We start from the raw sequence: 23,564 nt of genomic DNA on the forward strand, positions 1-23,564 counted from the left end.
AGTGCAGAATTTCTAATCACTGGTTCGGCAGGTGGTTTGTGTAGTCCCTCCATAGCCGTGTGTGGATCGGAGTGGCCATGCACAGGCCAGGCTTGAGCAAGTGGTAAGGCCACACATACACCTTACTGGTTAGTTTGGGACTACAGTTCAGGTCACGCTAAGGTTTCAGGCTTTGCAGCGACTCAGGTCACGCCACACGTTCACAATATGGGCACAGTGGCTCAGGTCACACTGAACCTTCATGATTAGAACACAGTGAGTCAGATCACACACTCAGTTTTATAATTCCCACCTGGATTCAGTGGAGAGACTTGAGCCTGCTGACAATAGCTCAAGCAGATCACTTTCCACAGTTTTCCTCTTGTTTAGTTCCACCACAGATTGCACCTTGCTCCTCCTGGACAGTTACTCCTACAAGGTTGGTAGGTTCCTTCACTCTCTCAGCAGTCAGGCTGGCTTCTATGTGCCACCTGATGGGGTGAATAGCTCTTCAGCAAGGAGTAGACTCAGATGATTTGCCCTTATCGCTGGGAATGTAGAGTCCGATTCACAAAAGTAATCTGAGACAAAATCCTAACTTTACGACTTTCGGTATTCACAAAAGGCATTTAGGAGTAGTAAAGTTAGGATTTTGTCTTAAGTTTGTCTTAAGTTTTGGTCTTAAGACAAAATCCTAATTTAAGTTTAAGTTTAACTTGTTAGGATTTTGTCTTAATACAAAAACTTAAGACAAAATTAAGACAAAATCCTAACTTTACTACTCCTAAATGCCTTTTGCGAATACTGAAAGTCGTAAATTAGTCTTTTGTCTCAGATAAACTTTTGTGGATCGGGCCCCAGCTTGGGTTACACAGCAATCCTCTGACTACTCCGTGGAGCATTCCCTTCCTTGGGAATAGACAACTTGGAACTGAAACAAGTCAGTCAGAAAATTCCACTTTAATACAGTAAGAGCAGACAGGAGATGAATTTCAATGTCTACATTTTCAGGACCAGTTTCAGGTGGTTCTTTTTTCAAGTGTCCATTCTAAGCTGTTCTTCAGACACAGCCTTTGTTTATATTGATGCTCCTCACAGCACAGTATTCTTTAGGCTGGATCATTCACAACAGAGGCGCATAGGAATGTGAGCGTTCAGCTCAAGCCGTCATCAGCCCAACTTAAGAGCTGTTCAGAGAAAGACAAAAGGCTAGGCCTTACCCATGGGGTTCCCTGACCCTTGTACAACAGAGCCTACAGTCCCACATTTCATCTCCATAATCTATCAAATTGCAGTGCTTAAGGAAGAGTCATCAGCAGCTCCTTTGTTCGCAAAAGGCTATTTACCTTTCTAAAGGAGACTTGTCTCCTCTTACCTCACTTCAGTGTCTAGGTCGCCTCTCTCCAGCTTCACGAATATCAGCAATATGCTCCCACTGCCTGGGGAAGTAACCACACCTCCATCTTTTGCATAAGGCCATGTCATAGGTCCCCAAAATCTACCCCACAGGCCTCCATGACTTCGGTTCAACCATACGCAATGCATGTTCCATGTAGGCTACACACACAGTGATGCATTTGGGATGTTAATGATAGAATACGAGTAAGCCCACAGAAATGGAAATTTACAAATAGCCAATAGGCTTCCCGTACAATGACACAGATAAAAAGACCTGGGCACAATTATGGATTCACGAATAACAATATGCTGCCACCACCTCTCTACATACTAAATCCATAACAAAACGGGCGGTCCACTGTCTCTACAATAAGGGCATGCTTGGTGCACCTCTACCAGCCACAGGACAAGTCCAGAACCTCACTGATTTCAAGGGAGTGGCCTAGACCTCTGCACACACACTAGATTAGTGTGAGGCTAGGACGAGGGCCAAATTAAAAAAACAGAATACCAGATATACACAGTTGAGAAAATGTTTCTACACCTTCTAAGCCTCAGCATTTTTTGTCAGACTTATCCTAAACCGATTCTAATATCTTTTTTAAAACAAATGGCTATAGTCCTTTTTTGTGTGATTAATTTTTGCTCTACAGATTCTGCTTTTATTCTTCATGTCTACCTATGGTCTCATTCCTCTATATGGTCGTCTAACTCGTCGGTGACTTGAAATGTCCTTATAAAGTTTGGCAGGGGCTACTTATTCCCATATACTACCTCAAGTTGATTAGATATTTAACTTTGTTCTTTTCAAAGCACTTATTCAATATTAAACTACAATTCTTATCTTTTATGTCTAATCTTAATACTCATTGACGAGAGACGTTTTAAATCTAACAGGGAACAGTATTGGCTTAAATGATCTGCCATTATAATTAGTAAAAAATAATTTTCTTTGTATATTAACTGCTAAAGATGCATGTTAAATAAAAAGCACAGCTTTCATTACTTAGACTTTTTGTTTTGTAAGTTGCGAACGTATCTCCCATGGTAGTGAACAGCAAAAGTGTAAACCTGAGAATGTATGTGAGTAGCGGTGGATAAAAGGATCAGATGGCCAGGCGATGGTGTACCTGTGCCCTGGGACGGATATAACAGCAGTGAGATGTGTTCAGGCCGATCGAAACACGAGAGAAAGATGTACACTGTGAGAGAGATCTACAATGGTGATGATGTACATTTGAAAGATCTTTAGAGGATGAAGGTATTTGAAGGTGGTGGTGATTTGTCTTTAGGAAGAGCTCTGCAGGTAGTGAGATGTACCTTTGGGAACAGATCTGTTGGAGATAGTTATGTCAGGTGGGAGACATCTGAAGGTGTGTAGATGCGCTGTTTGATACAGTTCGGCAGATGTTTGTATGTGCACTGGAAGAGTTGTGCAGGCACTGAGATTTGCCCTGATCCTGCGATAAAGATGAGGGAGATGGGACTACACAGAACTACATTGTGAGTGGGGCCCTGTGAGAGAGCTTGGTAGGGGTGATGTGCTCTGGGAAACCATTCTGCAGTGGGGTTGTAGCCCTAGAATCCAAAGTGGAAATCTACCTTATATTGGTGATCACCATCAAAATGTCTTGGAGGGAGCGGCACATAAACAGATATATGCACGGGAATGTAGATGTGCATCGGCCGAATGTGCCATAGAAGAGAGATCTGTGGGGTGAGAGCTGCCCTGAAAGAGACTGCACGAGTCAAATATGCTCTAGGAGAGTGATTGGCTGGCAGGGAGAGGTAGTCTGAGGATGAGATTTTGCAGAATGTTGCGTCCTGGAAAAGAGATAGCTGTGGGGAGTGGAGTGTCTGTGCAAAGTGCAATATGAGCCGCAGGAGAGAGATACATAGCTGTTGAGAAGTGCCTTGGAAGACAGATACACAAGGAGAAAAAAGTTCCTTGGAAGAGTGATGTGATGAGGAATGTGTTCTAGAAATAGCTGCAAGGGGTGAAGTTGGCCCTAATTGCTGATGCAACACGGAGAGAAATCTGCAGAGGCAATTTGGTAATGAGTGAGTTCTGCGTGGGGGAATCGCCCTTGAGATATTAAGCTATCTGTGGAAGACTTTTGCCAAGGAAACACCATGCGTGCATCACTTAATGTTATTCTCATAATTATAGTTTTCTTCCTTTGAAGACTTCAGCCTTGCACTGCATCACGTAATTGTAACAGAGTTTTCAAAGTTGTGTTTTTAGTTTGGACCAGCATAGTTCAACAGCTGGACCTTGTATTTGTAGTTCAATGAATATTGGGGGGCACTGGCACACAACTGACGACACATTCTAAACTGACGTCTTCACTGTCCACTATAGACATACACACCGCTATCAAGGCTATTGATTACACGTGCTTGGCTCCTATAACTTAATCACCTGGAATGTGCTGGGCCTAGGTTTGGTGCAGAAGCGCCACAGAGTACACGCACAACTGTTTAGTTTGTATCCTCATGCAGAAACTGAGGTGGTGCTTTTGGGGTTAGATGTGCTGTGGCACTTTTAATTATCATTTTGTGCATTTTTAACTCTTGGGCATATCACGCAGTGTGTCTGACTACTGTATCTATTTTTTAAAGCTTTCTTTGTATGGACTTTTTAGCGTGCGGCACCACTTTCTCCTGCTGCTGCTCTGTGAACCATCGCGCTGATTGCTAGCGCTGTCACCGCTCTTTTGTGTGTATTCTTAACAGAAATTGGCTGTGTTTTGTGCTTACCTTACTGTGTTTTTTACCGACTGATCCCTCTTCTGTTCCTGCACCTGAGGCGGAAAGCCGGATGCATTCTTTACGCTGTCTCAGCTCTTTTCCTATTTTCCTTTTGTTCTACTCCGTGGTCGCTGGGTGGCAACAGCACCACGGTGGGGTCTGCCTCTCTCTCCCATTCCCTTTCTAAACCGGCATACGTGGTGCCGTTGGGTACGCGGGGACAGAAACAGTGGCCATCTTGGGAGGAGTTTTAGCACGCCGGTCGGCGGACCAGCGGTGCGGCTCTCCTTCCACCTCACCTGCACGACTATAAATTTAGAGGCCTTTCTCACCGCGCAGCGGTCGCGCGGGGTGGACGTGCCTCTTCGTGCCGAAGGAGCGCCTAAGGAAAGCCCGTCTGCGCCCGTCAGCGTCCCGGATTGCAGACGGGGCGGACGTAGGCCTTTCCTCCTGCGGTGCTCTCAGGTTATTTGCCATTATGCGCCTCTATTCTTCTGCTGAGCTCCTCTCTTTACGAGGAAAGGCGGCTAACTGCCGTTGTGTCTTTCCTGCTAGGAGGGCATTGAATAAGAGCTGTCCCGGCTGTGGCTGGCGTATGATCGGAACCAACGCAGTATCGCCCACGAGTCTGCCCACTTACCACTCCTGCTTCCTCCTTAATACCAGATCTCTTAGCAGACATTCTCTGGATATTTTCAATCTGCTGTCGGTGTCTAAGCCGCTCTGCCTTTTTCTAACAGAGACATGGCTGGGAGAGAGCTCCGGCCCGGATCTAGCCAATGCTATTCCCGCTGAATATATCATCATCAGGACTGACAGGGCCGCAGGTAGAGGTGGCGGGGTGGCTATGGTGGTTGACAAACGTTTTTCCTGTGCGACTTTTCCGATCGATAATATCGCGGGATGTGAATCCCTCGGTTTCACCCTCTCCTTGTCCCCTCACCAAGCTTGCGTCGGGCTTTTAATATATAGAGCACCCGGACCGTTAGGATTCTTCTTTGAGGAATTGCAGGTTGCGCTCTCTGTACTTTGTTTAAAATCTGAGCACTGCATATTGTTGGGAGATTTTAATCTACATATGGATATGAGCAGTAATGCAGACGTTGGTAAACTGTGGGATATCACAGCTCCTTTGGGTTTGTTACCGTACATCTCTGTTCCAACACACAACAAAGGCCATATCCTTGACCAAGTCTTCTCTACTATGCTGATTAACATGCTTCCTCCAGTCCCGGTACTGTGGTCTGACCACTATTTAATAAATTTTCATATCCCCTCTACCACTGCGTCTTCCATAAGACCGCTGGAATGTTCCAGAGGGATGTCACGGGCTTTTCATCTGGTGTCCTCTGAAATGTTGACGCACGCTTTATCTCTCCACCCCTGTCAGCTATCCGGCAGTTTAGAGGAGGATCTGGATTTGCTACAGAAGTGGCTTGTGGATAGATTTGAGGAGCTAGCTCCTGAGAAATCGCCTAGCAAACTCTGTCGGCGCGCATCAGCCCCATGGTTCACTCCCTCTCTCGGCGAGATGCGACGTGAGTGCAAGAAAGCCGAAAGAGCATGGCGTCGCCTTTATGATCCCGGGGATAAAACGAAATATAGGGAAGCTATTAGGCTGTATCACAGCCATATTATGGCTGGAAAAAAAGCCTATTTCGAAAGAAGGATTGACGAGGCTGAGAACACTAGTAAAGAAGTCTTTCGCATCGTTAAGGAATTTGTCTCCCCTACTTCGCTCTTGCCCTCACATTCTCATACTGAATCTTGGGTTGCCCAACTCACAATCTTTTTCACCACTAAAATCAAATCCATTGAAGATACTTTTCCCCCTATGAGCCTTGCATCTATACCCAAGACTAGATCGGCTCTGTCTCCTTACGGGGTGGTGGAAGGTTTTTCTTTATCCGAATTTCCTCCTTTACTATCCGCAGCCTCACTTGATCTCCTCTCCCAACTGAAATCCGGCTCCCCGCAGGATCCCTGCCCTGCAAAATGTCTTGGGCGAGTAGCACCTGCCTTGAACTTCTTGCTTAACCCGGTGCTCAACAGATCCCTGAGCACTGGAGTTGTCCCCCAAGCCTGGAAGCACGCCCTGATCCTGCCGCTAGTCAAAAAGCCCAATTTGGACCCACTTATCCATTCTAATTACAGGCCTATCTCCCTCCTCCCTGCTCTGGCAAAAGTGGTTGAGAAACATGTGCATGTCTCTCTTTCTACCTTCATTGAGAGAAATAATATCTTGCATGACACTCAATCGGGTTTCCGTGCGAATATGAGCACGGAGACCGCCCTTCTCGAAATCACCGATGCCATTAGGGAGGTATTAGACACTGGAGGAAAGGCCATCCTGGTAATGCTGGATCTGTCGGCGGCCTTTGACACCGTTCCCCATGACGGTCTCCTTTCAAGACTCTGGGAGATCGGACTTCGGGGAACGGTGCTAAATTGGTTTAAGTCATTTTTGACCGGCCGACGGCAAACAGTCTGGGCACCTCCCTTTTCCTCCGAGATGCCGCCTTTGGAAGTTGGAGTGCCTCAGGGTTCCATCTTAAGCCCCACCCTTTTTAATATCTATATGGCTCCTCTGGCGACAGTGGCGGAATTGTTTGGTGCCCAGATCATATCCTATGCTGACGACACCCAGCTCCTCTTTACCTGTGCTAAGGGTTTGGACTTTGACGGCTCGCGGATCAGAGACTGTCTGAAGGCCGTTTTTGACTGGTTTCAACAGCACAGTCAGAAATGTAATTCCGACAAATCGGAATTGCTCTTTTTTGGGTGCCCCCCGGACCCCAGATGGAAAGCGTGGTGGCCTTCTGATATGTTTCCACCGGTAGCTGTTTCATCTAAGGCTAAGAATCTTGGCTTTCAGATTGACGATGATCTCTCTTTCAGACCTCAGATTCTTGGCCTAGCGGGCAAATGCTTTGGTATCCTGAAGATGCTGCGCAAGTTTCTTCCGCTGTTGTCTCTTCACCACAGAAAGATCATTGTGCAGGCCCTGATAGGCTCTCGCCTTGATTATGCAAATGTGCTCTATCTGGGGCTGCCTAAATTTCTTCTTTCGCGTTTGCAGATTGTGCAGAACTCCGCCGCAAGAGCCATTTATGGTCTGCAGCGGAGAGCGAGGGCATCTGAGCTTTTGAAAAAGTTGCATTGGCTCCCGATGTCCAAAAGGATCACCTTTAAAGCACTAACCCTTGCCTTTAAGGCACTCCACCTGATAGGGCCCAAATACATCAGTAAGCGCTTGGCCTTCTATGTTCCTAGCAGAACTTTGAGATCTTCATCATTGTCCATGGCCGCTGTCCCTTCCATCAGACGGGCTAGAATTGGAGGTCGCTCCTTCCGTCATCTGGCGCCCCAATGTTGGAATTCTTTGCCCGTCTCCTTGAGGAAAGTCAATAACTTACTGACTTTCAGGAAGGAGCTGAAGACATGGCTTTTTTCTCAGTAATTTTTCTGTTTACTCTCATCTTCCCCGGTCTTACCTCTCGGGTTTTTGTCAAAGCGCCGGGACACTCTTCGGAGTAGCCGTGCGCTATAAAAGACTCGATTTAACATAACATAACATTAGGCGAAAGGCGCAAATAGTGTTCCTGCAGGAATCACACCTCACAGAGATGGAAGCGGTGATAATACGTAGGAAATGGAAAGGGCAGATATTCTCTACTAATTACTCCACCTTTGCTAGGGGTGTGATGATCTGGATCAGACATGGGGTCCCGTTCGTGGAACTAGAAAGACGAGTGGACACACGGGGGTAGATACACAGTCCTCCATGGGACACTCGATGGTTCACACATCGTACTGGGTAACCTATATGCCTAAACGTTGACCAAGATACATTTTTTATGGGATTAAATACGCTGCTAGAGGATTGGGACGCATACCAGTGGATCATAGGGGGGGGGACTACAACGCGGTCATGGACACGATGCTTGATCGCTCACATCCCCCTCTTCAGGGAGCGGGAAGTGTGAAGCAAGTGGAAGCCCTTTACAGATGGGTGGAAGGGTGGGCGCTAAGTGATGTGTGGAGACTGAGGGATCTAGTGAACAAGGAATACTCCTTCTTCTCCCCAGTACACCAATTACACACAAGAATTGACAGATTTCTTTGCCCTCTCACCATAGCCACACATGTGACGATTACCACATACTTGGCAAAAACCTTCTCAGATCACAATCCCTTAGAGATTTCTATGACCTGAGGCAGAATCCCCACCCCGGTTCCAACATGGAAACTCTGGCCCCAACTACTAGAATACACTGCATTTCATTCAGCTCTGGCCAACACCGTCACAAACTACTTTTTAGAAAATGGCAATACTGCGTCATCGATTTTAGTCGAATGGGATGCGCTTAACGCAGTCATACGGGGCGCTGTGATTAGCACCACAGTGGGTGCAAGGCAAGAGGTATGTGAAAACCTGACAGAGGTAGAAAGCAAAATGAATGGGCTAGAACAGTTGGCAGCGAAAGACCCTGCGAAACAGTCCCCCTTGCAGGAGGCGCGTATTCAGCATGTAGAGTTGCTAGAGACCCTCAGGATCATTCATTACAGAGCATATACCCAGCTAAAACACACAGACGCAGACAAATCGGGGGCACTTCTAGCTAAGATACTGCGAGATGACCCACCAGCTACTGTATAATTGAAATTATCACGCACGGGGGAGATACGGTACACACGCAGCAGGACATAAATGATGTCTTCTACATATTACACCACACTCTACAGCAAACCGCCACCACTAGACACTACGCTCATAGATGCATTCTTAGTGGACCTGCCCTACACCCAGCTCACCACAGATGCACAGGAAACCTTGGCAGGCCCCATTACGGGTGCTGAAATAAAAGCAGCTATAAAGGGGCTTCCAAGTAACAAAGCGCTGGGACTGGACGGCCTGCTGGTGGAGTTCTTTGATACTTACTTCGAGGCCTTAGTTCCATAACTCGAGAAACTGTACAACAGGTCCCTATACCACTACACAAGCATTAGTAGTTCCCCTTCCCAAGCCGGGGAGGGCTTCGGCAGATATGACTAGGTACCCCCCATTATCGCTTTTGGCGACAGAGTATAAAATATTAAGTAAGATACTAGCGAGCAGGCTCCTTCACTATTTAAACAAGCTCATACACATAGATCAATGTAGTTTTATGTTGTATGTAGGTGAGGGGAAAAAAATCCTCATCCCTTACTCGTCATTTAATAAGCATATATCCTTCTGATACTAGTTCTGGTCCAGAAACAGGGGGAGGGGCCCCTATCCCCCTAAGTTGAAGTAAGTTTTTTGCGGGTGTATCTGGGCTAGAGTATAAATTTCCGTTGATTAGGATAAAATATCCGATTGATACAAATGGATCAGATGATGAGGATAAGATATTTGTATTTTTTATTAGTAGCTGAAAAAGAAGAAAGGATGGCACACCCAACACGTGTTTCACCCTCTAATTGGCCATCAGGCCTGGGGCTTCCTCAGGGCGGGTATTCGCAGAAAGTGGTATCTTGGTACAAGGGTATGTAAACCCGAAGATTCTCTGGTCTCGGCTAATGCCAGGTGCAGTATTTTATCCTAATCAACGGAAATTTATACTCTAGCCCAGATACACCCGCAAAAAACAATGTAGTTTTATCCCAGCACGCAGCACATCCTTAAAAGGGTAAGCCTAAAAAACTGCATCTAGAGACACACAGAGGGGAGATAGGGGTGCCGGATTTCTGAGAGGTTTATTACGCGAGCCAGATACAGTGGCTGTCCTACTTGACTGCAGTCTGAAACCTACAAGAGATTCGATACACCTCGCAAGATATTAGCCTGGGAACCCTGCACACGTTATTATTGCCAAAGAGCAAACTCCCCCTGGATGTGCTGCCTCTGTTGTGAAAAACATTGATGTGCTGGATGAAAGCGCTGCAATATACGTCTAGTAGCTCTCCATATGCAGGCAATATCCCACTATTAGGGATCCCCTTACCTAGCGGACTGCTTACCAAACGCAGGATTAGGGCCTGGACTGACGAAGGGGTAGACACGATAGGAGCGCTCTTTAATAACGAGATTTTAATGGACCATGAGAACTTTATACTGGACACCGGAGTGCCTAACCACTTATATATGTTACATGCATCACTACTACAATATTTAAGGAAGCACAGGCCCCCTGAGAGAGAGGAACCCCCGACACACGCACTAGTTAAATCTCTATATTGCATGGGGAGGGGCGCCATCTCATTAAATGGCTGCATGTGGGCGTCAGTACGCATGCTGCGGTGCCCCTCGCCGACCTACGAGCCAAATGGGTTGAGGACATGGGGCGGAAAATATCCAACAAAGAATGGGCTGGTATCCTGGAATACCCCCAAAAAGTAACCCGAAATGCAAATTTCAAATTTATACAATGTATGGTGCTCCGTAGGGCTTACATAAGTCCATGCCGCTTGCAGCAAATATTCCCAAACAAGCAACATCACTGCCCCGATGTCAACTAGTGGAATCAGACTTAGCCCACATGTATGGGGCTGTCCGCGCCTGAGAGGGTTCTGGGGGGAGGTCCGATGCAGCAGAGAGACAGCTACACACCTACACATCGAAGATTCAATAGCGGAGTGCCCGTTAGGTATCCGCAGTTGCTCAGCCCCACAGAAAGTTCAGCCCCGATTCCTGGACCTTGCCCTCATCCTGGCCAAACGGTCCATAACCATGAGAAGTCCGCAAAACCCCCAACAATATACGCTTGGCACAGCAAAATGATGAGTTGGGGTGGGTCTGAAAGTGCCGTAATCCATAGAGAGGAGGCTTGGGGACAGCGGAAAAAACAGATATCCATGGAATGGGATGTGCTGTTAGAAGCTTTCAAAGGCATAGAACTTGACCCCATATCTAGCACCCCAACAGAATAATAGGCTGTAGCATAGCTGTAATACACAAAGATGCAGTCTATAGTAAAGGACAACTAAGACACATCAATAACATTGTTAAAGACGTCATATCCGATAGTTTAGAACGCAAAGTACCCACATATGGGCAAATGTCTGCCAGGTTGTAGGCGGGAGGAGGGTGGGGGGAAGGGTAGTTCCATCAGTTAATGTTCACATTTAAGCTCTTGACAATAATGTAACCGCAGAACTGTATAGTATACATGTATGACAAAAGATATATGCAACAAATCCAGTAACCGATTGTATAATACATGCAATCAAATGCTGTGTAACACCAATTCTGGATGAAAATGTATTATAATAATGTTCTAAATGTATACGCTGGAAAAAATAAAAAAAATCAATAAAAAAACAGGCATGGCTCTCCAATACTCATAAACGATATTCTTGAGCCTGGAAGAAAGGGTATGTTGGTTCAACAAATGAAAGCCTAGATTCTCAAAGTTATAGCATCAGGTTAGCTTTACTTTTTCAACACAAACCCGACGCTAAACCTGTTGCGGGATTTATAAGCCAACGATACTTGGTGTTAGTGTTGGTTTGTATGTAAAAGTAATGCAAAGCGCCACCAACACTGCTTTGCATTGCTTTGCGTCAAGGGTGAGTTAGATGGGTGGTACATGTGTGTTCCGTTGCAACCACCCATGCTTTTTGATGCTAAACCATTTTCACTAACATTGTTATAAAGGGTTCCGCCAGAGGTATTCTTCTTTGCTGCTCTGCACTAGCTGGGATTGCCTGGATCTTCACCTTACCCCACGACTCGCGGCCCCCGCTTCGCGGGTGCCGCTCGAGGGACTGGGTTTTCGCTGCTTGTTTCCGGGGCGATAGTGGCGACTGGATCCCGCGCTGGCCGCTGTGCCATAATCTGGTTGGGGCTGTTGCTGGACGCACGAACTTCTGGGAGCGCCCGGCGCACTCGGGACTGCGAGGACCAGGGTGCTGAGCGAGACGCTGAACAGCCGCACCTGGTCCTCTTCCCGACTCCTCCCCCAACACCTTCACCAGGCGGTGCAGCTCTCGTCCTGCGGGTTCCGCCAGAGGTATTCTTCTTTGCTGCTCTGCACTAGCTGGGATTGCCTGGATCTTCACCTTACCCTTGACATTTTCTACCACGACTCGCGGCCCCCGCTTCGCGGGTGCCGCTCGAGGGACTGGGTTTTCGCTGCTTGTTTCCGGGGCGATAGTGGCGACTGGATCCCGCGCTGGCCGCTGTGCCATAATCTGGTGGGGGCTGTTGCTGGACGCACGAACTTCTGGGAGCGCCCGGCGCACTCGGGACTGCGAGGACCAGGGTGCTGAGCGAGACGCTGAACAGTCGCACCTGGTCCTCTTCCCGACTCCTCCCCCAACACCACTTCCCCTCACCTAAAATCAGCTCAACGCTTACACGCGCAAGCGGGACGCGCGCGGGTCTTAGCACAGGGCTAAGACCGGGCAAAGAGCGGGCCGTTTGAGGCCGTTCGAGGACGGTGGAGGCCAGGACCCGGCCAGCCTTCTATTCCATCTTCGATACAACCAGGTGGCCATGGCTGCAAGGGAAACCAGGAGCACCGCTGCCAGGTCTGGAGCACAAACACTTTCTACCTTGGGGACTATGGATAACTTTATCATAAGGGCCAACTCTGTACTTGATAAAGAAATAACCACGCTAGAGAGGAGACTGTCACAGGGATTGGCTGCATCAAAACGCTCTTCTCTTGGGGCTATCGCCAGGGCTCTACAACCTATTCAGCAGGGCCTACCGGGGAATACCAGGATTCTGAGTTTAACACCACCACTACTAGGGTCAGTTGACGATGTCCAACCTTCAATTAATATTGATATCACTGATATGCAAGGTGATTCTCAAAGCCTCCTCCTTGTCCCCTCCAACCAACCCCCACAGGGCCCTGAATCTAGGAATGAGACCTTAGTGGTTAGCCAAGGCAAAGGCGCAACTAAGAAAAGGAAACAGTGCACCCAGGGTTTGGGGGGGAAAAAATCAAAAATTTTAAAACATGATAACCTTCAACCCCCACGAAATAAGAGCAAGGGACGAGGGAGGAACCCCCAGACATTTAACCCAAGGGTTGAAGCTACTCCCCTATTGTCAAGTAGTCTCCTTGCAATTTCTAATGCTGACGGGGAAGCGCTATCAGGGGATAGAGTCCTGAGCTCTACCATTGAACGCCTGATAAACTCCCTCGAAGATAGACTAACACGGCTAGAGGCTAGGTTAAGTGGCATTGAGGAGGGTATAAATGCTACTCAGCGAACCCTTATGGAATCTACCCGGGGGCTAGGGAAAGTAGAGGGCAGGTTGACTAGAATGGAGGATTTAACGAAAGATCTGGTAAAGGGTGTAGGGACATTGAAGGTATCGCTAAATAGTAGTGGTATCTGTTCAAAGTGTGTAGCAAGGGGAGGTGCAGCCCCCGCAATACCATCATCTACCCACCAAACGAACCCATTCTACTCAGCCACTACCCAACCTAGTACATCTGTTACCAACAATCTAGCCCCAAGCAATGATACAGCACGGGACATTCCAAACCCTTCCCTTCCATCCCCCCCACCCCTCCCTCACAGGGGGGACTCTACTAATAAAACTTCGGCAATGGCTATCCCTGTCACCCAGACACAGGGACCTAATCTCCCGGCAAACTTCCCAAACGGACCCAATTTATACCCCAGGGAGCAAGCCATGCAACCTCAAATGAAGATCCCTGATCCCAATTCCGCCAGGAGATCAGCCCATCTACCTCCTGGTGCCGCTCCCTACGTGGTAGTCCTTAGTGGTGTCCCAGAGCTTGCTGAGGGCTCCAATGAGACTCCCACTTCGATCAAAAACAAGACTATAGATTGGCTCAACAAATTTAGGCCCCTACCCCCGGGCATGTATAACGAGGTCATTCTGGCGAGGCGGGTTCCGTGGGTAGGAGAGACAATTAAAAGGGGAACAGGGGACTGTGTTCTGGTCAACTTTAGAGACCCAAGAACAGTTGCTTACATCTGCAATTGGGTTGGGGGTTCACCACACACCACCATACAGACACTTCCCCTATCGGCCTTCTACCCCGACAAATCAGAGCGGTTTGCGGAGGGAGGCGACGAGGGTTGGTCATGGGTGGGCCGGAGAAAGTTGCACCAGGGAAGAAGAGTCCATCCCCAAGGGGACCCTCGGGGCATGAATAGATGGAATCAGCCAGCCTTAGATCTGAATGGGGTCCCATTTACTCACTTCAATAGATTCGACTGCCTCGACGCTGTGGATTGACGGTGTAATCCCAACGGGGAGTGCACCGTCTGTCCAGCATTTGGGGGGGAGAAGAATACTGGGGCAGGTGGGTGCTCACTAAGACAGATCTCCTCGCCACGGGCTATCCTAGATAGTGAATGCTCTGACACTGGGGACTGGGCACCCCCCGGGCCAGTCCAAAGTATACCTGACGAGATTGTCACAAGTACAGCTAAGGATTTGAGGTCATTAGAAATCCTATCTTGGAACATTGCGGGGTTACCCAATAAGTTAGATTGCAGCGAATGGGTGGACTTCATAAAGAAATACGATATATGCATGTTCCAGGAGACGTGGGCCAGAGAGAACTATTGCCATGCTGGGTTTGCAACCTTTAATGTTTTAGCCACATGGGGAGGGAAGGGACGTCCGTCCGGTGGTTTGTCAATATGGATTGGTTCCCATCTTGGCTGTAAGGCCGAGATTGTAGAAACCAATTCACTGGACATTTTGTGTGTGGCCTTACGCTGGCCCACTGGGATGGGTCTAACACTGGTAAACGTATATTCCAGACCGGTTGGAGTAGCGGGCACTTCAGGGACAATGGAGGACCTGGTGACATTCCTCGATTCTGTCTCCAGTTCAGCAACACTCCTTGTCGGAGGTGACTTTAACATCCAGTATGAACCATTCCCGGCTTACCTAGACGGGGTCAGTAGTGAGGAGGATGATCTCTGGGATATTCCAATTATTGTGGGTCCCCCGGTCAGGTCATGCTCACCACTTCTATCCCAAATAATAACTATGGCCCTTGCAAACTCACTTAGAGCTTGCAATGGCAGGTTCAAAGGGGACATACCACCGCAACCAACCTTCAATAGATTAGGCCAGGAGTCCCGGATAGATTATATATTAATCAAACTACAGGACTGGAAACTAGTTAAAGAATTTAAAATAGTCCCCAGGCTGGACAGTGATCACAATGGCCTGTCCCTCTCCCTGGCTGCTGACGGATTCCTCAACGCTGCTGCGGCAGAAAACAGAGTACTCGTCCCAAGTCTAACTATATCCAGCAATAGGCGAAGAATAAGGTGGGAAAAACTCTTGGAAAAACCAAACCGCATCAGGACAATTTATGAGCTAGTGGCATCAGCCCTTGAAAAGGTGGGAAGACTTCTCCCACTATTGCCATCGCCTGATGGGTGCCTTTCTCTGGGGGACATTCATCTGACCCTGTGCAACAATCTTGCCGAGGTATTGAACCCGGTGGCTCGGGAGAGGAAAGTGAGGAGAGAAAGAGCCTCCTGGTTCAATGCTAGCTGCAGGAGAGCCAAGGCAGACCTTCTCCAGACATTTAAAAAGAAGGCGGCCCCTCTGGTCATTAGGGAAAAACGGGCTGCTTATAAGCTCCTTCTTGAAAATGCCAAGATAGATTGGGACTGGAAGAACTGGTCAGAAATGACATCTGCACTCAAAGTCAGAGACCCTAGGAAATTCTGGCAAATAGTCAAACATGGCTCTGCTGAGCCTGTTATGGCTATAGAGGCAAATATTGCGCCTGAAGTGTGGGAGGAACATTTTTCATCCCTCTATAGTGCAGTTGGGCTGGATCACCTAGGAACCGAGGTCGGAGAGATAGCGTCCCCAACTACTGGTAATTCTTCCGCGATGGAAGATTTTAACTTGGAGGAATTGGAAATGGCAATTACTCGCCTTTCCTCGGGAAAAGCGCCAGGACTTGACAAGTTCCCAGGTGACCTCCTAAAACATGAGGTTAGAATTTGGGCCCCCTACCTCCTGGTACTGTTTAATGCTATCGTCCACGGTATGGCGGTTCCCCCCACTTGGCTGGGGGCGGAGATCGTCCCTATATTCAAAAGGGGTTCACCTCTACTCCCGGCCAACTACAGACCGATCAGTCTGATAGACGTCCCCCAGAAGCTTTTCGCGAGGCTTCTGTTGGATCGTCTCTTGGACTGGATCGAAGACAGGGATATCTTGAGCCCCCTCCAGGCCGGGTTTCGACAAAAGATCTCTACCATAGACCAGGTCTTTAGGCTGTCCCTTATATACTGGAAAACAATACAATTGGAGGGTGGCAGCCTCTATACTGTATTTGTGGACCTAAGGGCGGCCTTTGACCTGGTCCCACGCGGTAAGCTGTGGGAAGTGCTGGCTAGAGTCGGGGTGCCAGGTGATCTTTTGATGATGATCATTCGCCTTCATACCAACACATATGCTCAAGTGAGGTGTGGCAAGCAAGGCGCTCTATCTAATAAGTTTCCCGTTGACAGAGGGGTAAGGCAGGGGTGCGTACTCGCACCAACCCTGTTCTGCCTCTTTGTCAACGGGGTCATCGATCACCTCAACGAGGTCCCCAATTCTGACGTCCCAAAGTTGGCAGGAAGGAGGGTTCCGGCAATTATGTTTGCGGACGATACCCTCCTCCTCTCCAAGTCGCCAATGGGAATTCAGCGTGTGTTGGATGGCTTTGGGGACTTCTGTAGAGAGCACGGATTGGAGATTAACACTTTAAAGACCAAATTTATGGCCTTCAATCCGCCACCTAGGTTCCACCGCATTCCCCGTATAGGGAATAATATGCTAGAACGAGTTAACACCTTTGAATATCTTGGTGTAACCCTCAACGAGAAAATGGGGTGGGGTCCGCATCAGGAGAAAGCAAGGCAAAATTAGTGCAACACGTGGGTGGGATACTAAGGCTGGCGGGGAAGAATAGATCAACTCTCAAACCCATAGGTCCTCCGCTCCACATTTATAGGGTGCAAGCTAGAGGAGCCGTTACCTATGGCAGTGAACTATGGGGTCACAAAGTCTCACAAAGTTTGACAAAAGAGGAGAATAGGTTTCTCAGGTGCTTAGTCGCCCTCCCTCCAAGTACACCCCTAGTGCCACTAAGACTCGACCTAGGCATTAGACCCCTGGAAGAAGAACTGGCGCTTCGCCCTTTGATCTACTGGCGTAGATTGTGGGCGGTGCCCGAACTGATTCACTATAGGCAGGGCTTGCAGGAAGTCCTTAGCCTTCCGAACTCAGGGAATATTGCCTGGTTCAAATTTGTAAGGAGCAGTCTGGCGGGTTTAGGCCTTGACACCCTTTGGAATGATCCCCTAGATGCTTGCCCCAGGTTCCCAAAAAAGGCACTCACTAAATTGTACTATAACTCCAAGGCTCCCACATTGTATTCCTCCACAATTCTAGGGACCCTTACGGAGCAATTTCTTTGTACCAAAAATGCCTATAGTCTGGAACCAACCCTGGACAATATTTACCCAGTACTAATTAGGAAGCTCTATTTACAATGGAGGCACGGGTCCTTGCCAATCCGTGCACTCACTAGTCATTGGTCTGAGTCTGCACCCAGCACTTGCCCGGCATGCAGCGCAAGTGATGAAACCGAACTGCACATTATATTTTTCTGCCCGGGCTATAGTGAGGCGCGCAGAAAATGGATCATCCCCACTTGTAGGAATTTGGGTTTTATTAGGTGCCATGAAGCCTTCAGAATCCTTAAGAGTGAAATGGCTGCTCATATTGCGTTTGCTGTGGCCAAATTTCTGGGGGCCATCTGGAATACGAGGAGACGGTACCTGAAAATGCTTACCTGACTCAACTTGTACTGGGTTAAATTGTATATGACTGCTGTAACTAGCGGACATATAGATGTCCTGGTGTTTTTAATGTTGTAAGTATTTTAACCACTTTTTAATCACTCAATGTATGTTTTAAACATTTTTTATATTACTAATCTTATGCATCTTTTATGGAGATTTTCTCCGAAATAAAGTTCATTTAACTTGACTTGACTTGTTTAGCACCAAAAATGAATACCACCGAAAAGTAGGTGTTAAATGGAGAAATGTGTTCATTTCTCTGTGCTTTTCTGACATTGCACTGTACTGTTGAGCACACATACAAGGTAAGAACAGCTTTTAAACTTGTCTAGGCATAGTATTTTGTACAGGAAGGGTACCCTTCCTGTACAAAACCTATGCTAGACTCAAGCACACACCCTAGCACTATGGTGCTAAGGTGTGCGCCTGGTGCACAGCAGCTGAAATCAGCGCCGGAGGTAGGGAGAGTGCCATATCCTAGTCTCTCCCTGTCACGCAATGCAGCGCAGCCTCTTTGGACGCTGCGCTGCGTTGCCTGACAGTTACGAGAATCTGGGCGCTAGAGTGGATCCCTTTGGGGTAGACTAGCACAGGGGTCAATGTTTTTCACAGTTGGCCACAGGTCAGTAAATAATTTTGAATCTACTATTTCAGCAATGCATGTCGTAGTTGAAGGTATATCTGAGGGTGAAACTGATGGGGGGATTTTAATTAAACTCTATAATTCCCCCAAACCAAGGTATTCTACATTATGTGACGTTAATTTAGTTTTACAGTAAATAGAGAGATGGCTGGACAATTTTGACTAAACTTGGAAACAGTTGTCTGTAAAATTGACAATGTTATTTTGTCTGATTTCCTAAAGAAGGGTATCTGATGTGTGAACCCTTGATTTAACAGGTAGTGTTTTCTCTCCAGAGGGAGTTTCATTTTATATTTACAAAGGCACACAGACACATACGATACTAAGCCCGTCAATTTGGGATTGATGCAGATTAGTATATAGAGACGTCGCTCTGCTGAGAATGCGTAATTCGTATTACCCAATTGACATATGGCTCGTTGACCCATTCATCCAAAATATCGAGGTTGATGGCTAAATATGATTTTTTTTGTGTGGTATTATAATTCAAGAGTTTTGGTCAAGGGATCCAACCGATCCAATAACTTGCCCTAGCATTCTCACCAGGACCTATGAATACCAGGTCCCTGGCATGCCTTTTCATAAAGGTGAATGTTATCAAGGTATAGGGTTTTAAGGTGGGAAGAAGGGAAAGAACGCACACAGTTCAGGATCTCCTTCAAAAGGTTTTATTGAAGTGGCTCAGCTAATACAGTGTGCAAATATAAGGTATGAAAGATGTCTTGTTGGAGGGATTCCTGTATCACTCTGTTGGGTGTTTCACTCTACTCCTTTCTTCTCCAAAGACGCTGCACCACCTTGGACTGTAGCACCTGCACCTCTGTTGTATGTGGTTTTCAGTGCGACACACCTTTTCTTACTTCTCTGCCTTGCTGCTCAGCCAGAGTGGATGTACTGTCGAATGTTGGTGCGTGGTGAGGTAATGGAGTGTTGGAATGCCTGAGTGTGGTCTGTCAGTTGAGAGTATAGGCTGAGCAGCGAGGAGGCTGCTCCTGGTGAGGCTCTATGTTGGATACCTATCTACAGCTAAGAACTGTATCAATAAACCTTTCATCTTTATACTACACCTCGACTACATGGACTTATTACATTTGGCGACGATCTGGAAAGAATCCACGTGTACCAGGTTTTGGATTACAAATTTTTGAATTATGAAGAAGCCACAAGGTAAAGAATTTCTTGAAACTAAGGACTTAGAAGCATATTGGCACCCCTGAGCCCCACCAGTGACCTTCCATCGGTCGCCCTTACGTAAGTGTGCCAGTTAATGCTCTTCCTGCTTTCTACCTTGAAGAGTTGTTGTCCTTCCGTTTCCAGCTGCATTAGGAGAGTGTATTTTGAAAGAGAGTAACAATAATAACTCTCTCCCTGCAATTTGCCCCGCTCCTTTTGAACGAAAGGCCCAGTGGCGGCTCCTCCATAGGGGCGTTTGGGCGTCGTCCCACTGCTTTCTCGCAGTGCGAGAAGCAGAAACATAAAATGGTAAAAACTACCATTTTATGTTTCTGCTTCTCGCACTGCGAGAAAGCAGAAGTGCCTGGTTGGGGGCGGGATCGTGGGCGGTCGTGCTCGAGGGCAGGGGGGGAGTGGCTTACCACTTCCGATAACGAACGAGACTCCTCCATGCTAACTAGTTACGCGACCCCCAGCACAAAAGACTTGGCTGATGAAATACATCGAATCACCTCTGAAGCGTTGGACCTGGGATTCCTGAGCAAACTGGAATTTGATTATTTAAACCAGAAATGCCCACGACTACCCACGATTTACACTTTACCCAAGATCCATAAAAATATGCTCCATCCGCCGGGTCGCCCCATTGTGTCCGGATGTGGTTCACTACTAGAACCACTCTGCAAATACATAGATTTCTTTTTGAAACCAATCGCAGAAAAGACTGAAACATACTTGAGGGACACAATGCAAGTCATCACCTTGGTTGACCAAAGACCATTTGATCCGAATGAACAGCTACTTGTAACTTGTGACATTGTGTCATTATACACAAGTATTCCCCAAGAACCAGCATTGGGTGTCATACGGGATGTCTTGAATCTACGACCTACCCCAATGAGAGTACCTACTGAATTCATTTTGGCGCTTTTGACAATAGCCATGAAGAAGAATTTCTTCTATTTTCAAGGTAATCACTATGTCCAGACAAAGGGTGTGGCGATGGGGGCGGCCTTCGCGCCAGATCTAGCTATTCTCTATATGGACAGTTTTGAAAAACTACATGTTCTGAATAACAATCCCTTCCATCAACACATCGATTTATGGAAACGATATATCGATGACATTTTACTCATCTGGAATGGTGATGCAGCACAATTTAAATTGTTCCATGAGTTGCTGAACCAATGCGATCTGGACATCCAATTTACCATCCAATCTGACGCCCACGAGATACCTTTCCTTGATCTAAAGATTTTCAGTGAAAACAACAAACTATGCACTACCCTATACAGGAAACCTACTGAGCGTAACTCTCTTTTAAGGTACAGCAGCTACCATCCACGCGGCTTGCGTGATAACCTCCCGATAGGACAATTTTTGAGGATCCGGAGGAATTGTACTAAACGCACCGACTATCTATCAGAATCCGAAGATCTCAGCACCAGATTGATCTCTAGGGGCTATCCTAAACGTTTGGTCAAGAGAGCCCAGAAGAGGGCTTGGTTCAATCCAAGAGAAACTTTATTAGTGGCTAAAGATCATGATGACTCCGCTTCTAATAAAATGATTTGTGTTACCACTTTCTCTACGAGGAGCAACGCCATTAAGAAAATCATAAACAAACATTGGAATTTGGTCTCAACTGAGATTGATCAACCCAACCTGCCCATGCATTCCTTCAAAAAGGCCATGAGCATTAAAGATTACGTTGTACGTTCCTTCCTGGAGGATCCAGCTGAACCGACCATCCAGTCACTTTGGAACCTATCCCTCATCATAGGACACTACAAATGTGGATCGTGTAAAGCATGTTCAACAACCACACAGACTAAAGAATTCATCTACAAACACCACACCATCACGTTGCGTGTTCATACAAACTGTAATTCCACTAATGTGATCTACGGGATCACTTGTCCCTGCGGCTTCCTGTACATCGGCCAAACACAGCAAAAAATAAAAGCAAGGGTCCTTCAACATCAGAGCAGGATCAGATGCCGTGTTGCAGGGGCCCCCCTGGTCGAACACTATAATCTATTGGGGCACAGCCCTGACCAAATGCAATGGCTTGTCATTGAAAAAATTGAGTTGGGCCCACGAGGCGGCGACATAACCTCACTTCTCACTGTGAGGGAATCGAAACTCATGATCCGTCTAGACACGATCAACAATGGTTTGAATGAACTCGATCCCAGTAATGCCCAATTGGCCTGTCTCAATAGATAGGGCGCATAAGAGATCTAAGCAACTGGTCTTAGATAATTTCATTTCAGCATTCTTTTGTAAGCAATCCCTAGATGCCATTTTTTCATTTTTTCATTGTGTTTGCTCTAGCAGATAGGGTTGTAAAAGGTTTTCCGTCTATTGCTTTATTGCACTAATAACCATTCGTATATCCATGATGTTTATGCTACTCATTTGAACTCTTTATTTTTCAAAGTACCATGGCCATGACTGCATATTAATGCTGATGAAATGCCCTATGTTAATCCAGTTCCTCTCTGCCTGACTTATTTGTAACTGTTTGATTTGGTACACATTTTTGTATTGTGAATATAGTGATTTTTCAGAGCGCCCAGGAAGATATGGTCTATGCATCTGAATCACATGTTATTTTGCTATATTGATATGGTTTTTTTTTCACAGCTCTATTAAAGAAAATACTCTGCTGTCTTTGCTAACGCTTCGACCTCTTACACCCTTACTCTTAAGCATACGCTTCCCAATATAATTTTATTTTCCTGTCCCAAGTTTTTTCCAAATTATGGTTTGCTGACACCCTTTGGATGTCTTTCTTCCATTACACTCTTTTGCCAGCATCTAGCGGCTGCCCGTCCCGGTACGTTCCGTGGCGGCCGGTGTCCTTCCCACGTTATAAATCAGCCCTCAGATGCGGCGCCGTTCCATCCACTTCGGGTTGATTCATGCTCCCTCCGTGTGGTTCGGTAAGCTTCTTTTTCTCCCTCCGCTGATTTATCTAAGGGGAACCCCCGGTTTCAGCGGCCGTTGTGCAGGAGCTGGCTTCAGCCCATTTACTTTATTTTAATACATGATCACTTCGGTTCGCAATACAATTCCAGGCAGTCGGGCCATCTGTTTACTCTGTGATGTTTACTTTGGAGGCTTTCAACTACTTTCCACACGGGTGTCAGCCTCATTAGTTTTTCTCCACAGTTTTGACCACGATTGTGGTGTAACGTTTATTCATGTTTTAAGCTCATTGCTGTGAATGTTAGCTCTTGCGGATTTTAGAGTTGGGTCCTTTGTCCTGTCACCCCGTTCTTTTCCTCAGTAGCGTTTTTTATTCTAAAACTATTATGATATGTTTCTTTCTAGAGGTCACAATTGACTGCGATTTATCTCACGCTCCTCACCGATGGTTAAGTTCCACGGCTGCGACTTAGTTCCAACTATGCCTTCATGAATTATCTTCATTCAGTGAGTTGCCTACATTTTAGCTTGATTATTCAGCTATATGATTTTCCTACCCCCCTCACCGTGACACTTTATTTTCAGGTGTCTCTGTTCTCCTCCACCTTTGGAGCCTACCAGCCCCGTTTTTTTGAGAATCAGCCAGGATTTTTCGAGGTTTCCTTTTAAGGGTAACTATGGTGATTTATCCCTGTCAGTCCTATTTAATGCCGCTTTAGGACTTAAGTCCCTTTTTTAATTATTGTTTCATTATACAGGTGCCCTCCCCCCCTTCCACCCCCGCCACCCTGTCCTGATGAAGACCCCGGCAATAAGGACCTAAACTACCTATCTACCTACCTGGGTTTAAGGGGTCGAAACGTCGACTTATCATCCATAC

The sequence above is a fragment of the Triturus cristatus genome, chromosome 2_1 (genome assembly GCF_964204655.1).
Source record: "Triturus cristatus chromosome 2_1, aTriCri1.1, whole genome shotgun sequence".
In the NCBI taxonomy this organism is placed as follows: domain Eukaryota; kingdom Metazoa; phylum Chordata; class Amphibia; order Caudata; family Salamandridae; genus Triturus; species Triturus cristatus.